Below are 24,684 nucleotides of genomic sequence, written 5' to 3'. Positions count from 1 at the left end.
TCTAAGGATTACCAGTAAGTTTAATTTTGATTTTTTCTTTAATCCTCATAAATATTGTAATCGAAAAGTTTTTACCGTTTTCAAAAGTAGTTTTTAAAGAGGACTATGGCGATGCCTGTGCGGAATAGATGAGGAGTCTACAGGTGGAACCAACACAACCAAGCCCACTGAGAAGAGGACAGAATCCTATCTTTAATTTTCTCGGTGATGGTATGAGAACTTATTCCATTGCCGAGAATGTTATACAGCTATCTGAGTGGAGCCCAAAGAAAGCCGTCCATAGAACATCTGGAGATGTGTTTTAGGAGAATAAAAGGAAGCGTACGGTGCTTACAATGACCATAATATTGATACTACTGCACACTCACTAACTGAGGGGAGGAGTTACCCAGAGGTAATATTCCCTAAATAATTTCTAGGATTAACTATTCTCTTCAGATGAGAGAGAAAATCGCGTGTACATTGACGTTTTAATTGTCAAGGAGGATGATCTGGAAAATTGAGGAATGATAAACGGTGGACAAGAGGATTGGAATGAGATGGTAAGTTCTGATGAAAGTATCTATAGAGAGTTCGAGCAGCCTCTCACATACGGAATTTCTATGACTGTGTGAATGGTAGATATGAAGCTTAAAACGGAGTGTCTAGAATTCTAGGCTGAAGAGATTGGATTCTTTGAAGATTGGAGCGTTTCGTTGAAACCTACAGTTCAATACAGTACTTCCAGGTTGGTTTTAGTGTAGAAGGGTTTATCAAGTCATTTGTTAGCAAGTGAAAGATTAGATCTTTGGTCCAGTAGTCTTTTAAGTAATCAATAGCTCCTGTTAACCTCAGTTCGGTTTACAAGTCAATCTTTTGTCTAAATACAGCCCAAGATAACGGGCAATATTGGCAATACAAATAGGAGGAATTGAGTCATCTATTAAACACTAAACTTAGCACATTGAAGTGTCCTTGAGGATAAGTATCTCTAAATTATAGATTTTTCTGGATAGATTTCATAATTCAGCAGAGTTTTTTTTTTTTTTAATCTCCCTTCAGTATTTTTCTGTACAGTATTTTAGATTCAAAAGACAATTACTATATCTACATAAATTGTAAGTTTGTACATAAGGCCTTGTAACGTCACAATTATTATTCTCAAAATGCGCCAGCCGTCGTCATGAAGCAAGTGGACACACGTACATACTTAACGTGACGTATGCAGTATGTAAGATTATTCGACAGTTTTTGGCATGCAGGTCAATTTATTGAGGTTTATAAGTACTTTATACTTTTTTCACTAAACATTAGCCAATCATGCGATTTACAAGGTCAATTTTTTATTTATTGATTAAGTCAGTTGCATTGGCTGGTTGTCCTATATATTTGAAATTTTAATTATTTCATTTATTTAAAATCATAATAAAGTTGTAAATAATAAATTTGTATATCTAAAAACATAATTCATAGATTTGTTGGTTAAATATTCAATTTTTAGTGATGGAGGCTAGTAATAGAGGTGTGGCCTAAAATGGCTACCTATCTATCCTAGCCTTTTAATTGGCCAATTTAAACGCCCATAATAACCCCTAAATTTCACATCACGTTACTCCATTTTGATTGGCTAATTGTTCAGAGATAATTATTTCTAATAAATACATAGAATCATACGCAGTGATTCGTGGTCAGAGATCTCAAAACAGATATTTCCGGTGAATACAGGAAATCTGTACGAAAGCAACACTCCCTTTTAGAAGAATAAGAGGAAATAACATCATTATCCCATTCATATTTCAGTTTCTTACGAGTAGGTATATTAATTTATAGTAACTTAATATTACAAAAATAAAAACACACACAACAATGTCCGTTATTAGTTCAACCGGAAGGTTGTATAACACATGAAATATTTTCGAATATTTTAAACAAAATTTTAAGATATCATATGGTGAGTTTCATTGAGATCTACGTATACCAATAGAATTGGTATTCACTCCTAACTGAAGCGTCAAATCGTTTTGCTTTCGCCAGAAATTCCTTCCTTCGTCGTATTTCCCCACCCTGAATATGACCATGAAAGTATTACCAGATTACGTAATAAAAAAAAAAACAACTGTCTGTAATAGGGAAGGATAAATCCTTTACGTGAAAGAGAAGTTTTCATGCTCTGATTACCTTCCTAGAGAGAGAGAGAGAGGAATATATGAACAAATGTATAGGAGAGAAGGAGTAAGTAACAGCCATTTATTGCTTGGAGTATATGCTTAGGAAGTCGAAGATCTAAAAATCAAGTCCATAAACCTAATGGACTAAATGGAGGCTTTAGAGAAGGCCTAAGTTATTTCTTTATTCGAACAGTAAAACTGAATTCTCGTACAATTTGTGCCCAGGAAGCCTTCGCGGATCAAGATTTTTTGCCATGATGAAGCTGCTGTTAGAGCACCAAGGCTGTGTCTACTCATAGTGCTTTACAAAAAAGAAAAAAAATAAAATAACAAACCATAGACTTTAAAAAGCGACTATGGCCATTCAAATTTAATATTTCGCCAAATTCTAAAAAGAAAAGAACGACCTTAATGCAAATCTAATTGCACAGCTGTAGTAACCTCACTTAACCATAAGCTAAATAAATTTTCAAATACTTCGTTAATTCCATCGATACGACATGTTGAAACCTGCCAAGTTAAGCGAAAGTGATGCCAATAGTTGAATATCCTCAAGTGAAAGGATGTACGCATAGCCTCTTTAGGATAATGTTGTAATATTGGCCAATATCACATTATGTATTTGTATTTGTTTGACAAATATAGTTGGTATTATTATATGCAGTAGCCAATTTTTATCTGTTGTCTCTTCTATTATTGTTTTTTTGTAAATTCTGTAATTTTTTTTTCGGAGAATAACTGAATTATACGTCATAAAATAATGATGACTAGTGTGAAAATTCCCTACAGTCCGCAAATGGTTTTATACAAAATACTCGATACTTCTACTAGCAGATTATTATTTTTAAGGTCATTAAATGTTACACAAGTTTATCGTAAGCTTGGATTAAAAAAAAAATCTAACTGGAATAAATAATTACATTTCTCTTTGAAATATTTGATTTTCATAAAAACTTTAATTACAATTCATTCCTCGAATCCTTAATTCGATTCCATCGCCGATTCAAGACCATAGAACGGATATGACGATCTTCCAACCCAGCCGGCCCAATCCACTGCCTTCTACCCACAACAGAGAAGAGTATTGAGGGTAGAAAAATTTCTACTCATGACTTCTTTTGTGCAAAGTCTTCCTTCCTCTAAATTTCCCCCTAATTTGGAACTCCAAAACGACTTTGATCATCATCATCTTGAGCGCATCTTGACTGTCCGCAAAAGATTTTAACTTCTTTATGAACACTTCACAATTCTACCAAATCGGCAGTGCAACAATTGCAACAATGATCTCATGCTGAAAGATTTTTGCAAATCCAGGACCATGGTGCTCCGTTTGTCCAACTTAGAGAACTTCTTACCACTAGTCTCACTTCAGAACAATTTACTGTACGTATGTCTGTCTAGTCAGAGATCTTATAAAATAGAGCTGTAAGTTGTTTGGAATTTTTGGAAAACCATTGTATTGGGTTTCGCTAAATTGAGACCGAAAAAGAAGAAAATTAAATCAGGAAATATATTTGGTAATTTTTCCTAAAGAGGTAGTAAAAATTTACTGCGCAAATTCCAAATAAATGGAACTTCCTTTCATTTCAGCCTATAGCAGAAGCTGATCAATCGGAAAGATGAAGGTAGAAGTGAAGTCAGCATCCAGGATTGATTGCGGCCATATTTACATGGTACGATAACATATGTAACCGATACATGCTATGACATGTCATGCATGACACTTTCTTGCTTCTATGTGTTTTTATTTATATTTGTTTCTTGCATTTAAAGTATATTGTCCTCTTTGTTTACACATTCTTTAGATCGCCTTTCACTTCCCGCCCTCTGGTCACCAGGAATGTTATTTTTACGTCTACTTCCTCTTTTTTTTACATTATATCCTTTCGTATATATGTCCGCACTAACGTAAAACCAGATGATAATATTTCTTCTCAATAACATCTACCTATCACACAAGAGAATTAAGCAAAAACAGATGGTAAAACAAGAGCTTCCTCATCAGTGTTCTAAGTAACTCTCAATAGAAGACTCTTACTCGTGACTTCAACAGAGAGCTGGTAAATTTCCAGGCTGTCCAGGAAGTGCTAGATAGAGTGGGGAGTAAGCGGTTAGGGATCACTCTCTAGTGTCGCCCACAGCACTCCTCCAAAGCTTCTCAATATTTAATGAGGATGGCTGCCCCAGATCCAAGGAACCAGGCCATCCAGGGAAGTTGTTGAAAGAGAGGCGAGGGCTTTTAGTCAGCATTAATCTGCACGATGGACCTCATCCTGCAATCCTCTCTCAAGATGTAAAGATGACTAGTCAAAATTAGAAAATTGGGAGCGTACTAGGGAGCGTATAAACCCCTTCCATCCTGGTAAGTAACCAACCAGACTGTCTTGGTGAATTTCAGGATACAGGAAGTCGGCAGATTGGGATAGTTACTCCCTGGAGACAGATACCTACCCCTAATTTTCTTTAGGGAGCCACATTGTCCTTTTGCAGAAACCTTTACAGTACACCGTGATACTGCTTGTTACAGATTCTCAACGTAACAGATCATTAAGGGTCTGGATCCCCCTTAAATCAATTTTACCCAGAAAAATCTTTTAACTAGGGCAAATAAAAGGAAATGGATTGACTGTAGTGGTTATAAGCATGGTCAGTTTTGGAGATAATCTGACAGACACAATACACCATTCATACGCCCAACCGGCAGCCTCTATTCCAAGACATTGAACCATTAAAAAATTCGATTATCAATTACATAAACAGTTCCATTCATGCTATAAACAACTGACAGACATATTATGTAAATCGCGAAGAGAACTGACCGGAAATATAACGCAAAACAATTACCTGGAGATAATCATATGCTGCATTACTTTTTCTTTCAATATTTTTGTGAAAAGAATTTAATTGTTTAGAAACTGGAGCACTAAGATTATGCAATTATATACAATGCATTTCCGATCTTAACATCAAATTTGCACGAAGTTATTAATTATTAATTATAAAGGCACTTGGAGAAAATTATTGTTTGATTGTTTATAATTGAAATGATATTTGTTCAGTCGGTTCAGATTTTGATCAGTGACCGCTTTACTCTGTGAAGCCGTTTCCTCCTTTTGCTGACATGTTTCACATAGAAACTCCGGGCTAAATAATAGGGCTGTGAAGCCATGCTGTGGAATAATGTGATTCATAACTAGCTTCAGGATCCCCTAGGTCAGGGGTCGGCAACCTATTTTAGGAAGAGAGCCGTTTCTCCTAAAATAATTTTAATAAATCTTACCAAGAGCCGCAAGGATGATAATGTAAACAACTCTGTAGACCATTTGTACTCACAAATTATTATTTTATGATACTCAATACCATTTAAACGTTTTATATATTTATTTTCCCATATTGCAAAGTAAATAAACAAATAAATAATAACTAAACCTGTGTTTGAATGAAAATGGTGCCAGTCCTATATACTCGTATGTGTATGTACATACATAACTTTGAGAAGATAAGTCGCTTCTAACTCTTTTACTTGAAACAACAAACTATACGTCACAGCCAAAACACTGGTGAAGACGCCAAATTGTCTTGCGTCGAAAGCGAATTAAAACGTACATAGAAACATCCGACGACGGCGCCAATCGAGAGCTTCCGACGGACTGACTACAGTAACGACGCGTGTCACAGGGGAGGGGTGCGGTGATAAGCGAGTACAAGTGGCTGAGAGATAGAATCGGTGCCTAATCCTCGTTAATCGATTCAGGACGATTTTTAAATGTTTTTTTTTTTTTTTTTTTTTATATATAAAATAAATAATATTTGCGTATGGAACTAAAGAGCCGCAGCTTCACATCCAAAGAGCCGCATATGGCTCGCGAGCCGTAGGTTGCCGACCCCTGCCCTAGGTTCTAGTTTCACACTAGATCGGGCATAATACTCTTAGCGTGTTAAATATCATGCTTTGCAGGATTTTTCGACTTCTTTCCAATGTAATTACCCAACAGCTAACCGCACGATCCCTTAGTAATATTCTGAGCCAATGAAGAGTGGTGGGAGACTCCATTTCTGGACAGCTGATAAGCCAGAATGACCTGGGCTACTAACATATAACGCCGCAGCAAAGGAGCGTATTATTTGAGCAAAAAGAGGCAACTATAATTAAATTCGTTTCAATAGAGCCCATATATTCATCTAAGATGTAGTAAGCAACAAAATTCAATAATAATCGATTGTTATTTCCAGAAATGGACTGAACAATACATTCACTCTCTCAAAGGGGAAGCAAAACCACGTATAGAAGAAAGTATGGTTTTTCTATTTGTTTTCATGATTGAAAGCAATTCGATGATGGCTAAGGTTTAATCCAATCTTTAATAAAAAAGATAGAATTAGTGATTTGGATTGGGCAACATCTACTTACAGATTTATGGACTAGAATGTGGTTTACTTGTGTGGAAATTGTAATTACATAAGAGACTATATAATGTAGCTGAACTACATAATAAATAAATCTATTGAACGAATTTATTTTATTTATTGACAACATAAAATATGATGAACAATAAATCGATAAATATGTTTCGACCTTAATAATTTCAATGATTGTTTTCAATATGAAGGAACAGTCATAAATTTGGAAAAACCTCTTTTTTCACCGACGTTTCGATTTATACAAATGTACAGGGCAATCATTAATAATATCGATAATCAAACTTTTTCTTTTAATATTTATACAGATTTTCCTGTTTTCCTTTTCAAGTCTATAGACGCAATAAAAATGGTGTTTATAATTGACCGAATAACCTTGATAATCAAACTATAATATAGTTTGGCACTTTCTTTAAAATATAATAAAATATTTCTCACATTATTATCTTCAATGGTGCCTAACCTTGTTCCCATGTCAGAGGATGTTTTCTTTGTTCGTTCTTTTTTTATTATTATTAAAGAACAAACATGGAAGATGCGTAGATAAATTATTCACGGAAATTCCATCAGCCGTTTTGTTTGCCTAATTTGCATAATAGTTATTTAACTGGCAGCGTGGCTACTACTGATGATTGCACCTGGGTAGCACTTTTCCTCACCAAGTTTAATCAATCAAAGAGCAAAAATAGTTCGATTAAAGACAGTGAATTTAACAGTAATGGAAATGAGATGATGCCAATTTAACACCCAGTCTTGGAGATTTACCTGAAGGCTAAGTAAGGACTTCCTCGAAGATTATTACTTAACAAGAATGGCCCAGGCAGATTACAGAACATGCATCTCCAGCACGTCATTTAAACGTAATTTGGCAGGCTCTGGAAGAACAGGGTAAGAAAAAGGAATCCACTGCGTTTGTGGCACAATTTCAAAGCACCTAAGGAAATGCTTGCGTTTTGTGCTCCGCAGACTGAGTATCTTTAAAGTGACACCATTTGGTTGGAAGAATCTTTCTCTGATAGATTTGAAATGGTACTGTAACGAGACTGGTATACGTATAGGTTTAAAGGTAACCAGTGTGAAGACCGAATTTAAGGGTTTTATTTTGTAAAATATGGGCTCACTTTTCGTCTAGATACTATGCCTTAGGACATCCGTCTTGAGGAAGCAATAATAATCTAAAAAAAAGAAGATTCTCAATTTTCGAAATTCAGTTTAACCGAAAATACTAACATTGTGGAATATTTACAGAGAAGGCACCGTTTCGAGAAATTGCTCAGAGCAAACACCTGTATAATTTTTATGAATATGAAATTAACAAATTTCGGATTTGGACAATGTCAGTCTAGCGGAAGTGAAATGAGACTTTTATCGAGTTTTCAGTAATTTTTCAAACAGTCGCCGTAGGTTTTTCAAAAGTTCAATGCGCATATTATAATATCAAAGTAAAAAAAAAATGGTTTTAGTAAAAATTCCAATTTTTAGAAAAAATTAATTACTTAAATTGCGGAAACAGAAGTTTGTATGTATGTTTACGCTAACTTTACCTTAAGTATTTAAAACTCATTTTACAGTATTCTACTAATTAAATGTAACAAACCCTTGTCAATTCAATGTCGATTTATTTCCTAAAAGGTAAGGTGGTAAGGTGGTAATAGTGCTAAATTGTAGATTTTTGTAGATCAAGGACCGCAAAAAAAATAATTACAAAATATTTTGGGCGTTTAGACTTTCCAAATCATTTATTTTACCAAAATTCCTTGAAATATTTTTTAAAAATTAAATTAAAAATAATAATAATTTATAACATTAGGCAATTGTACTTATTCATCCTTGAGAAACGTTTAGAAAAGTAAACGGAAAATAAACATATGAAGAATGTACAATATTAGGTCATACGCTATTAGAACAGCTGTTACGATATATTAGTACAGGGAGGTTATATATAAAGTCAAGGTTATAGTGGTATTTGTAATACAAAAAGTTCGACATAATTCCAACTTTAGGGCAAAAGATCTTTGTTGGGCGCCTTCTAATTTGATAAATAAATCTAACTTTACTTTCTAATTAGTGCTGCACGAGACCGAGACGAGGCGAGACTTTATGCAGTCTCGATCTCGGTCTCGGTCTCGTCGAGATATCTCGGTCTCGGTTTTTTTGAATTTTTGTTTAAGTATTAAAAGCGGTTTGCTATTAATAATCTTTTCAAAAAATTTTATTATTTTCTAATAATTATTTTAATTTATATATTGGTAATGAAAATGTGTGTAAAAGAAGACTACTTACACTTCAATGCATCATATATTACTATTACTGTTATATATCTTTATATAATTTCAAAAAGATGTTAAAAACGCGCCAAATGAAAGACCCAAATAACATATCTGCCTGCTATAACAAGTCGATTCGTGAAATAAAAAATACACTTCCCAACAAACTTCCCGCTCTATTAGTTATGGCTGTTGGTGAAGATAAAGAATCTGATGATTCACCTCTTGACGACGACGACGACTGCATCAATATTTTTGCACCATTTGCTCAAAAATCAGCAAATATCACCGAAGCATGGAAGACAGAAATAATTAATTACACCAAATTAGACCAAGCACCAGTAGACGTTGACATTTTAGAATGGTGAAAAACCCTTAAGAATTCCTTCAAAAATTTGTCTAGAATGGCGAAAGATATTTTTAGTATCTGTGCAACTTCAGTGCCATCGGAAAGATTATTTTCGCAAGCTGCGATGATAATGACCAATAGAAGATCTTCTCTAACTTCTGACTCAGTAAAAGCTCTTTTATGAATCAATGCTTGGGCAAAGTGTATCTTAAAAACGAAAATTTGTGGCAATATTTTTTAGGTGCATAGAAAGTCTTTTTTTTCAAATTCATTAATTCTAAAATTCTAAAATATAATTCAAATAATATCTAAGTTCAAAGTATTAGATTATTAATAGTGAAATTTATGAAATTGAATGAATGAATGATATGAATAGTGAAATTTAGTGAATTTATGTAAAAATTAGGTAATTCGAAGGGGGCCGCCACGGTAGCCGAGCGGTGCGAGACCTGCGAAGCTAATGTGTATTGTGGTACTGGGTTCGATTCCCGGTCTCAGGCCTTGGATTTTATTTAATGGTTAATATGAGAAATTTACAGTAAAGTATGTTTGCTAGTCGCCTCCGTCCGCGACACCTAATTGGTAGTTGGACGTAAAGCCCCGCCTGAAAAAATAGGCGATTACTTTACTTTGCTTACTTTACTTATGTAATTCGAAGTCAAATAGATGTATTATTATTGAACATATATAATAAAATCGTATCTTTTAATAATTAATTCAATACCCGTAATGATTATTTATTAATAAAGAACACAATTTTATAATTTTGTAGCTAAAAATTAATATTTAAAAACCGAGACGAGACCGAGATTTCTCGACGAGATATATATCATGTCTCGATCTCGGTCTCGGTCTCGGTTGCTCAAGTCTCGTCTCGGTCTCGTTTCTCGTGCAGCACTATTTATAATATCGGTTGTAAACGACATTAATAGAATTGTGTCTCCAATAGTGTTAGAATCAGTTGTATATCAGTATTGATAATAAATTTACAGAGTAAATCAGCTGTAGTGTTTGGTTAGAGTGGTTGTCTTGAGAAGGAGGGAAACTACCTTAAGGGTTATCTTCTTGTTGGTGATCAGACAGTGATTTACCTCGGAGATTGCACGCAAGAATTTGATTCTTAAAATAGAATTCATAATTTAAAAATTTTCAAGTTACTGATAGAATACTTTAGAGGGAACCAGACTTCATCCCAGAATCTTGAGAATCCCTGTTCTGCCAGCGAATCCTTAGTGGTGGAATTTTTTTTTGGAAAAATGTTCGAAATACAAGACATACAAGATTTCAAGAAAAATTTGCACGATTGCAATTATTTCTCTCACTATGGCTAAGAGAAAATTAAAATTTAATTCGATTCTGAAGAATCTAGTGTCTTAAGATTCAGAATATTTTAGGGACCAGTTGTTGACCGTAATGTATGCAATATTATGTAGTTTTTTTGTGCAGTTTACATAATTGTTACATTTTAGTTGATTGATTGATTGATTGATGAATCTAGTGCCATAATATTCAGAATATTTTAGGGACCAGTTAATGACCGTAATGTCTGCAATATTACATGTTTTTTGTGCAGTTTACATAATTGTTACATTTTAGTTGATTGATTGATTCAAAAATGAAATATGTAATAATTAAAATATGTAATAATCTTTCCTGAATGTTTAGCGCGAAAACTGTGACCAGACTGGCTGTCTAACAGGCTAACCCAGACACACAGGACGATGGTATACGATACCTAGCACGGACAGACGATGGTACCTGGTACCATGATGTAACTCTACTCCAGACTCACTTTCTCCCTCGTCGGGAGTTGCCACTTCTCCTACTTAAAACTGTAAGCACTTTCCCTTCAGAACGCGTCATCGTATCTTGTCTGTTTGTATCTCTGCGTTTGCATTTTGTAAAAATTAATCACCAGAGTGGGACAGGACCCGCTATTTCTTATAATTTTCTTTTTTTCTTCTAAGTAGTCTCTCGCAAAAAAAAGTGATCAGGTCAAGATTGAATTTTCTATATAAAGAAAGCAAGATGAATTAAGAAAAAACAGCCTGACTAAAGGCTGTGCGAAAAAAGAATATATATAAAATAGCAGGAGGCTGAAAATCACACTTCTTTTCATCTCAAGGTACCGGAAAAGCTTAAGTGATTAGCGCGGTGATTGTCCAGACAAGTTGCTCTCAGAATCACCTTTACTTCCTTATCACTGATGATGTCTGGAACGAGAGAACACTTCAAAAAGGATGACATTGAAAACCGAGCCACAAAAAACGTACATAACAAAAAAATAATCTGGTGAAAACATTCACGAGAGTTTCCGTCCCCCCACACAAGAAAACTAAGAAAAAAAAGCATCACTAAGTGGAAAATTATTTTCCAGGACAGGAGAGAGGAAAGGACAAAGATCCTGTAAGAGCAGTTCGGCCCTTTCTAAATTCTAAATCCATTTCAAATTTAAGAAAGCGGTACTACCACTTGTGGACTTTCCTTCAAACTCTGAATTTTCCGCTACAGATTTATCTTTTTGCAGCATCCAAGACACAATGCCTTACACCTCAGCAATGTGTTACTTTAGAGAGAAGTCTCTCTCTTTAGCAGCATTATTCCCCACTTAGTGGAAAAGAAAAGTTAATTAAAAATAAAGTGAGATAAAACAATAGAATGCAAGTGATAATGATCAAAGTTGCAATTATTTAGCTGAAGAAAAGTGCATCCAGCTACTTGCTCGATGGATGTAACAATTATATCGTGATTCCCCTTAGTTTGTAAAAGATAATAATTAAATAACCAGCTCCTCTTCTCCCCATGAACTATCCATTTGGAACGGTTAATTGCACGTTGGATCCATCCGAGTTATGTTGCAAATTGATCGTTATCAGAATCACTGCTGTTACTAATGTGAAGATGGGAGGAAGTCTTTATTATCGTAATGTCTTTTACACGTTTTTTTTTGTCCTACATCGGTTAAAAACGTGATATTTAGGTTATTTCTGGAGCTAAAACTTGGAAAATGATAAATGACTAAGTTTTTAGTTTCACTTTTTCTTCGAAGTAAGACAGTATCACCGATTACACCGCAACTATTGGTTTTGATGTCCTTTGAGTTCGAAAAAGGAGTTTTATTGTCTCTCTCTCCCCTCTCTCAGTTCGTCTATCTATCAGAAGGTTTAGCGGAGCACCACAATTCCGCCTCATAAACATTCGAAAATTCGACCCCATTTTGGTCGATGTAATGTTTTGTAAAGCAAGAGTTTGTCTGTATCGTCAAGGTGGATTTAGGACTTCGGAGCCTCCTGAGTAGTCTGTAGTTTAATTCCTGTTGTCTCACGTGTAGATCTATAATCTGTATTTGAAATATTTTGTTAGGATAATGATCTTTAAGTTAAGTACAAGAGTGAGTAGAGTTAATAAGCGGCACCTGTTTGATTCTAGCGGAGCACTGACGTCACGTTTCCTTTGACAGTAAACAAGTGTTGAAGTCAACTATATTTTCAGTACAAATTCCTAGTTTTACAAAAAGTTTACTCACGTAAATTTACTTTAACAGAAAGTCCAGTGAGTTTTGACCAAAATGTTTACCTCATTTCTTGGCTCTGATTATTGCTCAATTAAAGAAGTTTAACGTTTTCTAAAAGATTTTAATAAAGAATTTAACCTTGACGGGGTATGAGAAATTTGTAACCATAGTTGCCCAAAAAATAAAGATTTTTTTTGTTTTTTTAAAAATCGATTTCATAATATAATTAATTCTGACCAAATAATAGCGACAAATATTCAAGAGATTCTATTAATAAAGAATTCTAATCCCTATCTTTTGTTTTATCAAATTGGTTAATCGATTTATTTTCATTAGAAAGTGAAGCAATCGTATTAAATTTTGGAAATGATTTTTCAGCTGATCCTAAGTGTTTTGAGGTCCCATGAATACAAAAAAAAAAGAAGCAAATTTTAAGCTCGCGGTGTTTGGGACGGCTGAATATTATTTAATTTTCCACTTCCGGTACTCCAGTTTTTGAAGAAATCCGATTATTAGAAGAGTTTTTGGAAAGCTTACTAGATTTTGTTTTTTTGTAAATGTTGAAATCAACAAAGCAGAAGAAGATCTAGACCTGTTTAGTAATATTGTTTAAATCATCAGGTGTGGCAACCCACAATGGAAAGTTATATTTATATATATATGAAGGAACAGTTACTTTATTAACAAAGGTTACCCAACCTGTTGTTAACCTTTCATTTTTTTAAATTTGAGCAACAGTTCCCCCCCTTCAATTTTTTTTTTCATTTGTTTTTACAGATTTTGTTTATTTATTTATTAATTAGTTATTTTCTATTTGCTTTTTCTTATTCTACTAACTAAGAGTTATTGTGATCGTCTGGTTTTTAAATTTTGAGTTTTCACAAAAACAAAAACCGTTTGAAGTCCGCTGAGTTCGAAAAAGTGGTTTTCTACAAATTGTAATAAAAGTTATTTAATGGAAAGTTATTTTGAAAATGCTGAAAAAATAAGGGATTACTTTTTTTTTGTAAGTAAGGTGGATTTGTGACCGAATGGATTAAATATTTTCTTGGATCAATTGCGTTGTTATAGTCGTTATGATTGCATCTTTAAATAGTCCAACTATAATCTAAAGAACTTTTCAAATGATGACAATCAATTATTCAGCCATGATTCATCAGTTAAAGACAGTGTACGTAGAAAGGTTTCCATATTACGCCAGTTACAAAAATCACTTTTGAACATCAGAACATCAAACATATCATTGGTTTAAAATTAACTCGGGATTCCCCTTGGTTACCTAGGAAACCTCCATATGCATATGAGAATCGCGAACGTGCATTTTAAATAGTTATATAGGCTCTCCTCTCTCCACCCACCCCAATACCCACATATTTTATTACCTGGTTAATTGTTTGATAAACGACCATGAATCAAAATGTTGAGTTGTTTGGTTACCTACATAGAATACCAAGACAAAGTTAATTATATGCGTTGATATTGCATAATATATGAAAGATATGTAGTATAGTGCTTCTTTTTTTTTAGACCTAAATGGATTCGAAGGAAACATACTACAAAATAAAACGTGTAAAACCTTAAAACGTTTGTGATTCATAAAAGTTATTACGTCACAAAATAAAAAAAAATGTTAAAACCATAAGAATGATTAATATCTATGTTTATGAAAGCCAGTTTTGTATGTAATGATGGAAGATAATATTTGCCCTGAAGAGATGTGAAAGTGTACAACAGACGTTACTTCGGTCTTAACAGAAATTAATACTGTCTAATTATTGGCATGTTATTTATTTAGGAGGCTTTGCCACGTTTTATTAATTTGTTCGGTCAATTTATTTTCATAATTCAACAGGATATCCGTTAGAATTTCGAATCTTCTCTGCACAGACTCAAGCATGAAGACAGTTAAAAGAACATCCGGTACGAATCACTGCCAGAAATTTCTCTGCCTTTAATTATTATAATGATGGCAATTGTCAACTTTTATTAAAACTAATTCTAAAAGATGAACACCATATAACATTGGGCTTAGTTATAATCTGAATGAGATTTAGTAACGCCCTCTCTATAATATCTCCCTTGAACTAAATTAGAGGAAAACTCTTTCTAACTAAAAAATGATCCCATTTCCGGTAAAACCAGGTACTTCAACCTAAATAATCTAGTATCATTGATGCTTTAAAATATTTTAATATTACTTAGTTTTCAGGATTGCAAATTTTTTAATGACTTAGCACTTTAGAGATAAGTTGGAAATGTTAATTTTCCAAGGAAATGAGTCCCAAATAAATGTGAAAATCCTTTTCAATGTATGTGGGGGGTGAAAAGGGTCGCACCTCTCTGCGGCGTTCAAGACCTTTCACAACTTCATACCCTACATCCAAAGTGTGACCATAAGGTGAAGTTACGAGTATTATTAAATGATGGCCGAGTCAGCTTCGTAGTATTATTGGTTGGTTCTGATGGTTGGAGGTGGGAACAGTAATGATAAGGCCCTCGAGTACAAGTGGGAGGGAATGGTTTGATTGGAAGAGGCCTCCATATTTACTGCAATAGGTGCCGAGCCACTGTAACATGGCCCTGGGTATGAGAAGGCTGATGTCTTGGCGAAATAGCGAGCTTCAAGAAAGCAAGCTTTTCTCCATTAGGATACCCTTAAAGGAGATGTTGCTAAGCGAGCTAATTCGGTTAGATTTAGACGCTTCAACGTCTAGAAGAAGCTGGAGGCAGATATAATTTTGGTGCGTCTTCCTTCTCACAGGAAATATTCCAGAATACAGCTTAAGTACTCTTTCAAAGTTCTTATAAAGGATCAGAGAAGCTTGGAAGGAAGCATAGACTGCCAGTTTCAGGCGAATCTGCCAAGTACAATGGCGGCGCCAAGACCGTAAAAGAAGAGAAAACCGAGTTATATCGTGCTAAACTGAGCGCTTAGGTACTTCGGTAACCTTAAGTTAGGCTAGTTAGAGAATTTCAGGCGGAGCTGTTCGCGATGCACTTTCGTGCTGAGATCTTACGTGACTTCCCTTCCTTACAAAGTGCAATTTTACTGCAATATACAGTCCTATGTAGGCCAGTGAGAAATCAAGTCTTTTTTTTTTATCTTTCTTTAAAATGAACAAACAGAAGTAATAAAGTATTTCGTCAAGATTTCATCACTTCTTAAAAAAAAAAAAAAAAAAAAAAAAAAAAAATTATTTACATCCACTTCCTGCGTGCCTCCTTACCCACTCACGTACATCACGACCACTTGTATCTTCACCATCACTACTGTTACGTAACTATGTGTGGAAAATTTGGAAATTTTTTGAAAGTCATGTATCTGTCTTCAAAATGTATAATCATCTATTGGGGAAGGGAGGTTCAGGGTCAATGGGAAAATTCCGGATACATCTGTAGTATTCGATAAGGTATTGATTTTAAGACGAAAAACTAATTCGCTGGTAATCATTAGACTGGAAGATACTTTTCAAAGGTGGTTTTCGGCAGCGACTGCTTCAGAAGTCACAAGTAAAGCTGGCTCGCTAGCTTTCAGAGGTGGTTTCAAGCTAATATCCTCTTTGGCTAATCTCATCCCTCCCCCCCAGATATTAAGTCAGTGAAATGGTACTTCCGGTTAACTGATTCTTTTTCTTCATAAGCTTATTATCAGGATCATGTTGGCAGCGAAGTGCAATTTTAAATTTGAATTTCTAATGAGATTTCCTGTTTTTTTAAGTAAGACTTTTTTTTAGGTTATCCCTATTTTCCCCGGAAGTGATGCCAATTATTTTCTTCCTATTTTCATACACTAATTAAACAACTACTGAAGATGACTTGTGATGCCATTTTCTTATAAATAATTTATGATTTGTTTTTAATATACAAATAACTAAGTGTATTTGTCTTATTGTTTAAACTAAATGAAGGACATTTAGATTGATTACATCTCGTTACATAATAAAGATAACTATTTTATTAGTTCAATTAGAGATAGTTAGGTAAACTATAATCACCAACCGTAACTATTTCTTACAATCATCATCATCATCGTCCTCCTATTACCATCTTAACTATTGTAATTTAAATAAAAAACAATAACAAGAAATTTGGAACAATAAGATGATTGTGTAAACTTAAAATAATACTTTTTTTTATTCAATATTTTATTTATTAAATTTGGCTTAAATTTTCTAAATTGCGGATTGAAATTTACGTTGTCTTGTTTCGTACATTTTCAGGAAAACGCTCAAATAAATTTGTGTTATTGCTCAAACATGCAATATTCAAGGCAACTTGGTCGGGAGAAAAGTGAATTTAAAAATAAACGAGTATTTAAGATTTTTCTCGAAATTGATTGCTAGTTTTCTAAATTTCGTTTCGCATTAAGGTTTATAAAAAGAAAATGTCATTTTTAAGTTGTGAGAAAGTCGTTGAACGTTCGCACCAGTTTTTAATTATTAATTTTTAACCAATAAAATGTCTTTAAAAACAACCCATTATTTGCTTTACTCGGCCCAAAGAGGTTCACATAAACTCTATATAATTGATTACTAAAATACGATAACATATAAACGTTCATTTGACTAATTATTAATTTGATTTACAACCCTTGAGGTGACATCTATCAGCAATCTTAACAATTACGCATTTCCACATTTAAAAGAAAATTAAAAAAAAATACTTTCCCTTCGATGAGCTTAATTTAGTTAATTTTTTAATTAAATCGATGATTAATCGCTAAATTTTAAAGCAATATTGAACGATAATCATGACAAAGCGCCTTCTTAATGTAGCGCACATTTATTTTTTTTCGACAACCAAATTTAGAAATGTCTGCTGCAATAAGATTGATTTCAAGAATATTTTAATAAATGATCCTGATCAATTCAAAACTCAATCATTAACCAAAAAAAAAAAATCTATTAACATTCTGACGTCATAAGATAAATAAAAAACATTTATACGAATACTTTAACTGTAGATTACTTTAAGAAAGATAAATGAGGTCATGTCTCTTGTTAATGTCAAAATTTGTAATGCATTAAAGAAATCGAGAAGTATTTAATATATAAGTATTTGTAATATTAAATGTTAATTTTTGAAGTATATTTTTTAAAGTCCGTAAAAAAAAAATCTTGATGCAAGAAATGATTTTAAATTTTGAAGACAAGAATAATATGGATATCTGAGATATTGGTGGTGACTGGAAACGATGAAAATTTATTACGTCATAAAAGCTTTCTTCTGTCAAAATTAAATATGCGAAGGACAACGAATGAAATAGAGCGGAAATAGTTATAATAGGAAGTCAAGGAATCAAAAATTTAGTAACTGAGTTCAGAAATAACATTAATAAGAGAAATCAGGCACGGAAAATGATTTAATTAATACGATAAGAATTTCCCATGAACACTGAATATTATTATAGCTTCTAATGGGCGGAAAAGTGAAAAACATGTAGTTGGGAAATCAAAAAATGTCTCCTTAACTGTAGTAAGAGAAAGACAATAAATGATGCTAAGATCACCAAATACTGGTGACTCACTTAAAAACAAAAGCAGGTGTTAAATAGTTCTGTACACTGCCACCTGAATCGTTAAATAGATCTATGTACTTTCATCAGCTCTACTGCACACTGTAAGACTGTAGGAAGTAATCATTTAAATGACTGTTATAAAAATATGTAATTAATTTAAATCAAGTGTCTAAATAAAATAAAATAAATATTACTTCATAAATAATATAATAATGACTAGAATTAGAGTAAAGAAAATGGTGGAATTTATATGAGCAATACAGGTATTGTGCCGCACTGATTCCCAACAATTCTGCAACATTATTTCGTGTTAACAAAGACAAGTTGGTTGCACTGTTATTTTTTATATGCTTTTGTCTGTGGTTTTTTTTTCTTAAAAGGCGAAATATTGCAATGTGATAGAAAGTTTAGCTTCAATTGCTACTGAAAATCGGAATGAGTTTGGAGCTTTTTTGAGATTTTTTTCCAGTGAGCAGATAGATCCAAGTATTTTTTATTATTTTATAATTCTTTTAATGAGCTCGTTGTTTGAATAAGAGATATTTTGCAAAGAAAAAGTACTTAATGTTTATAAAGAAAATAAGCACGACAATGTCAGTAACTCATGTTAAATTCCTAAAAAGAAAACTCCTAATAGTGTAAAATGATAGGGTTCTAACCCACCGTAAGGTAGAGAAGAACTTCGTATGTAATTTCCAGTAGTCACTGCAAAGTCCCTTGTATATCAACGCGTAAAGTTTCGGTATATTTACGGAAATTTCCTTGCCTAAAAAAATCGTAATTTTTACAAAGAGATAATCAAAGTTGTGAATTATTGCGGAGTAATATTTAAGAACTAATTATTTACACGTAATTAAAATTTCCGACCTTCATGGTGCAGAGCCGTGCACGCCTTCATAATCTTTTAAATTTCCGCTGTTTAATAATTAACCTTCTAACTGGGAAATTTCCTGATGTATAATTTTTCATCTTACAAAACGTCATTGAGTCTAATTTCCTCCAAATGAATCCAGAAAATGGATTATAGTCCTGAAATTCATAGAAAAGAATTCATGGTTGGGCCTGCAATTAGAAAAAGTCAGATTCTTAATCGCGTATTCGCGCATCTTTAGGATATGTTATTTAGAGTAGATGGCATCCCATGCACGCTAACTGAGTATAAATTGACATAAAAAATAAATAAAGTTAAGTAACGCATTTTAGGTATTTATTTTCTGGGTGACAATGAAATTGACAATGAATATATCACATTAATTTAAACCCCCTGGTTTAGACCAAGAATCTAACCCGCAATACAGCTTAGCTTTGCTAAGGGACTACCGTGGCGCCTGAAACAAATACGAGAACTCCCTGAAAAACTAACCTTTTCTTAACATTGAATAATGCATCCGAAATCTGAACTTCCTCAAGTATATGGCCAAAGGCTCTATTTAGAATAGCAGATGCCCTTTCTTTTAAGGCAGTAAGAAGGCTTTGTGCTTTGGTTTCAAATAAAAGTAATAGACCTACATGAAAACTAATTTTGTGGAAAATACTTCGAAACGTTTACTTGCTAATAATTGCAGTAAATAGTTATAAAAACTCGTAACGTGAATAATAGTTTTACCAGCTGGGAGTGAATAATTTTATTTATTGAAAAAAATTATAGATTTATTTCCAGAACATTTCATCTGCGTAGATGAATGAAATTATAGGGGAAAGTTATAGACAAAAATAGTATTTAATAAACGTTTTAATGTCTAGGAAGGAAATGTACAACACAGACCTTCTTTTCTAGCTGAAAATAATTAGGCGATTTCGTTTGTTAGTTTTTTTAAGTGTAGGGTTTAAAAATAATTTGTGTAAAAAAAAAGTAAAGTAATGCCTATTTTTATAGGCAAGCTTTAAAGTTCAACTATCAAATTAGGTAGGTAATTAGAACAGAGGCGACTAGCAAACATACTTTACTACAAAGTTCTCATATTAACCATTAAATAAAATTCAAGGGCTAGACTAGTACCGCAATACATCTTAGCTTTGCGGGTCTAGCCTATAACCGCCTAACATACTTTACTATAAATTCCTTATATTAACCTTTAAATAAAATCCAAGGGTTAGACTAGTACCGCATTACATCTTAGCTTTGCGGGTCTAGCGTACCTTAGCGCTTAAATTAATTTGTGTAAATACTTATAGTTCAATAGAATTATGCAAAAATCAATGAATAATGTGTTTTATAAAATTCGAAAACTATTTCCAACTTCAAAGTAGATAATACGCTTATAGCTAAAACAGTAACGACAACTAAGGACAGAGAAGATATCTTACGAAGATACAACAGGATGTAATAAGTTCTCACTTACTGCCCATTAAAACAGGTTATCTAAAGTTACCCTTCGAAGAATGGCTCCCTTATAATTTTCAAAAGTAGATCAAAAGTACTTCGCTATCAAAGAAAAACATTTTACCTTTAGACTAAAAAATAAATGCGCAATAGAAAACTCAGCAGATTTAGATCTTCGATCAAATATAGGCTATTTCGAAAATGCAATTAATATGCTGAGATCCAAAGAATTTCCTGTCAAAATAATGAACAAATCTGAATTGGATCTAAGTTGAATGCCAAGGATCATAATTTTGGAACATCCTCTGGGAAAACTGGCACATAAAACTGCCATCTAAACTGGATAAGCTCCTTGTAGAAACTAGATTTAGCTTCAAAGCTAAACCGAAATGACACAAAAACCTTTTTTTTTACCAAAATTTGAAAGCAATTCATGTTTAATTGAGTAATTAAAAAATTAAATGGTTAAACGACGAAACAGGTTCGTCTGAACAAAAAAAAAAAGACACAAACAAACAAATCTACCACGCTGCACAGATAAAAGTCATTGGTAAAAACCACCTTGACCTAAAATTAAGCAAAACTTCTACCCCTCTCCCAGCCAATTTGATTAAAAACATTCGTTGTAATGCTTTGTAATTAAACAATTTAATCATTTTAAAAAAGATAATATTAAAAAGAAAACCCAATCAAACAAAATGTAGCCATTATGCGCAATTGTAGAAAGATAATCAGCCAATAAAGTATTTGTCTTTTACTACATTATTTAAACCTGGTTAATAGTAACCTCCACTATTTTCAATTAAATTTTTCCTCACAGTCATTGACATTTATTCCAACAAAACAGTTTTATTAAGTATTTTTTAAAATTAATTTGTAATTTCCTTAGCGCGCCTGCACGAACGCTAGAAGTTTGTGGACCAATTGAATTGAAGTACTAATAACCTTTATTTCAAGTGCAATTGCAATTAATGGAGATTGGTTTCTTTGAAGACAGTTCTGGTTTGAACATGCACTCGACTTTTACTAATATTTTCAACGATCTAAATAAATAAATATTTTGTAAATTCGAGATATTTGCGCCATATTTAATTCTCATCAACATTATAGTTTATAAAACCGTATATTACACTGAAATGTAACCTTACAGTGAAAAGCCTTTGAGCCATTTCCGGGAAAGAGAAGCATCCATTGAGTAAAGAAGTAATTTCCCGTTTAGGAATTTCTTTTAAACTCGATTTTAACAATACGCTTAGCCCGCCTTCCTCACCCCAAACAGTCACCAAGAAGTACGCCTTCCTCACCCCAAACAGTCACCAAGAAGTAGGACAGCACTCTATAGAAGAATGGTACTTTAGTGCGAATCTAACCACCTCACGGAAGTATCCTTTCTACATTTACTTTCTACAATCCTGAATCCTATGCCTTTTTTAAGGGTCTAACCTAACCAATCACACTGACCAAAGAATTCCCTTCGTGTCCGTTGACTTAGCCGAATTCCGTTATCAGAAATTCCATTCCAAAATAGCTCCAATCCGTTCAACCGAACCCTTTCAGCTCCCACTATACTAATCCTCCCAAGACATTTGAGGCGTCTGGAAGCCTGACGATGACCAGAGAGGTAGTAACACTTCATAACGCCTTAATGACCTAATTTAAATAATTTTTTTTAAAGAAAACTCTAAGGGTAGCGTCTTTTGTAGGCACTTAGGCGTAATATAATATTTTAACTATTTTTTCATTTTAATAGTTATTGGGAATACGTACGGACCAAGGGGACCTTAAAACAGATATTTCCGGCGAAAAGTCAAATTGAAAACTGCCCGATTACGATGTACAATGACACTTCCTCTTCCTGTAGTAGAAAAATCTAAACAAAAACTCCCATGAAGAGAGATAGAAATCTATTTTCCATTTCTTAATACCATTATTCTAAAAAACAGAAATACCAACAAAAAAAAAAAAAAATCCCGACCCTATAAAAGAGATACCAACTGTCACTATTACTGAAGAACGTTAACAGCGCACCCAGTTACATAATGCCGGTACTACTGTCGCTTTTCATTTTGCGCGGCGCGTGTGACAAGACAATCTACCATTCTATTTTAGCGTCCCAGTTTCTATTGGACATGTCCAACTTACCTCAATTATTATAGTTTCCATTTCTTCCAAGTTTCGTATTATATTATCACTTTCTCTTTCTCTATTAAGTAAAAGAGAAGCAGTTATTGTATTAAGGCGGATTTTCAATGCGACTAAAAAAATTTAGTAAGCTTCCAATTTGATATTTCGCTTAGCCGCCGACCGAGGACGCTACTAATAAAGCTTTAATCAAAACGAGGCAACCGGAAATACAATTCTACAAAATAAATTTCCTAGGATTATCTCGAAAACCACTTCTACAATTATTTTAAAACCCAGATGCCCCATATTGTCCACAATAGGATCCAGTAAATTTTATTTAAAACATTTTGCCCCGAAGATCCAATTAATGCCACTTCCGGAAAAGAGAGTGTGGGAAGGCTTTTCCCTCTAAAGTACTATTATTGTTTATTGAAATGTCTTGCACTTATATATAATTAAAACTGCTCGGCTAAGACAACTATATAAGGGGTTGATCGTGAAAAAGTGCACGAAATAATAGCAAGCATCTGGCAGGGTGTCCTAACTTTGTGTTCGACGGACCTTAGACTGTAAGGCGAAAGAGAACAGACCTCCACCTCCTCCTCCATAAAGCAATAACAGAAACTAAAATTTTTGATTATGATTATCTGCTTTTCCGGATTTAATTTTTCCATGTGGAAAAAATAAATCTATATTTTCTAAAACCTGGCGAATCCCAACTCAAGTCATTTTTAAAAGTTAAACGTTATTGTTTAATTGTGAAAATAAATTTCTATCGTAAATAATAAGTGAAATAAGCTAATAAGCAAATATAGGGTTAGTTTATATTCTGGAAACCTTACTCTGCTGCGCTTATACTTTCCACTGCCATACATTTAAAAAAAAGTCATAATTATGGATTATTAACATTTAAAATAAATATTTATAAAGCATTTGATATTCTGTTATTGCTCAATCATTGCACCTGACCTCGAGATACATATCTACAAAAATATCTATTTGTTCAAGTCACCATTTCAATATGTTTCATCGAGGACCCCTTAAAAATAGGTAATTGAGCCCCTTGGTCCTTGGACCCCAGATTAAAAACCCATAGGGCTTCCTTGAAAAGTGATGTTAGTAAGAATTCAGAAATTTGGTTGGAAAATGCATAATTTTAAGATTGAAAATTGCAATGAGAGAGAATATCGAGTGAGGATTCACATAATGTTTGTTCTTAAATTAAATTAATTAATTTTAAATTAATGCTATTGAATTTTTATTGGCTACTATCCCGCCACCAATTTAAGAGGTATAAATTAAATAAATAAATAATATAAATTCTGCTACTCACAAATAGAAAATAGTGTGTGTAGATTGACGAATTATAAAAAATAATATACAATTACTTCCGGTTTCTAGCCGTGATTTTACTACTTTAATAAATAAATAAATAAATAAATTTTATAGTAAAAGAAAATGCGAACTTTTAAAAAAATGTTTGTTCGAAGCCGACAACTACAGTCACAATAGAACGAAGAACTGGCTGTATATACAGACCAAGCGACGTGTATATGTTCGTACGGCTATTTCCTCTGTACAGTCTCTACTGCTTTAGAATTAAAAAGAAATGATTAAAGGGTGGGAGAATCTACCACTGCTACTTATCGGGAGGTTTGAACTTCACCTCACCACAAAGACACGACGCGTATTATATATCGTAGCTACACGTTAAGTTTACTATGTCTGTGTACAGGAGTACGAATGGGGGAGATTATAGTGTATAATGAAGTTTAGGTAACAACAGTGGCGCTACAAGTGGAGAGGTACTAAAAAAAAAAAATATTATTCTCTCTTCCCGAAATGATCAAATAAACAACTTGATCCAGTAATTCCATATAACTCCAGAGAAAGTACACCATTTACTCCTTCTTGCACCCTAATGGTTAATTTCTTTTTTTAAGTACCAGTACGTGGTCTTCAGGTCAATTATTTTATTTATTAACTATAAACTTACCCCCACTTACAGATTATGTTTTTCGCT

General features: G+C 33.4%; 1 protein-coding gene across 3 annotated transcripts in view; it reads right to left on the bottom strand.

The window, feature by feature from the left end:
* Positions 1-24,334, bottom strand: part of LOC141460863 (uncharacterized) — a 62,556-nt gene extending 38,222 nt beyond the window's left edge. Inside the window, exon 1 of one of the 3 annotated variants that reach the window (XM_074141284.1) lies at positions 23,995-24,334. The gene's annotated coding sequence lies outside the window, so the exon portion shown is untranslated. Of the gene's footprint in view, positions 1-12,708; positions 12,852-23,994 lie in introns of those variants that run through there. The other 2 variants (XM_074141285.1, XM_074141286.1) reach the window with 2 other exon arrangements.
* Between the last annotated feature and the right edge of the window lie 350 nt (positions 24,335-24,684).

Source organism: Rhodnius prolixus, unplaced genomic scaffold (genome assembly GCF_049639745.1).
Source record: "Rhodnius prolixus isolate KJV_2025 unplaced genomic scaffold, Rpr scaffold_6, whole genome shotgun sequence".
NCBI classification, from domain to species: Eukaryota; Metazoa; Arthropoda; class Insecta; order Hemiptera; family Reduviidae; genus Rhodnius; species Rhodnius prolixus.
The sequence above is the reverse complement of the archived record's forward strand: the minus strand, read 5'-3'. Positions and strand labels throughout refer to the sequence as shown.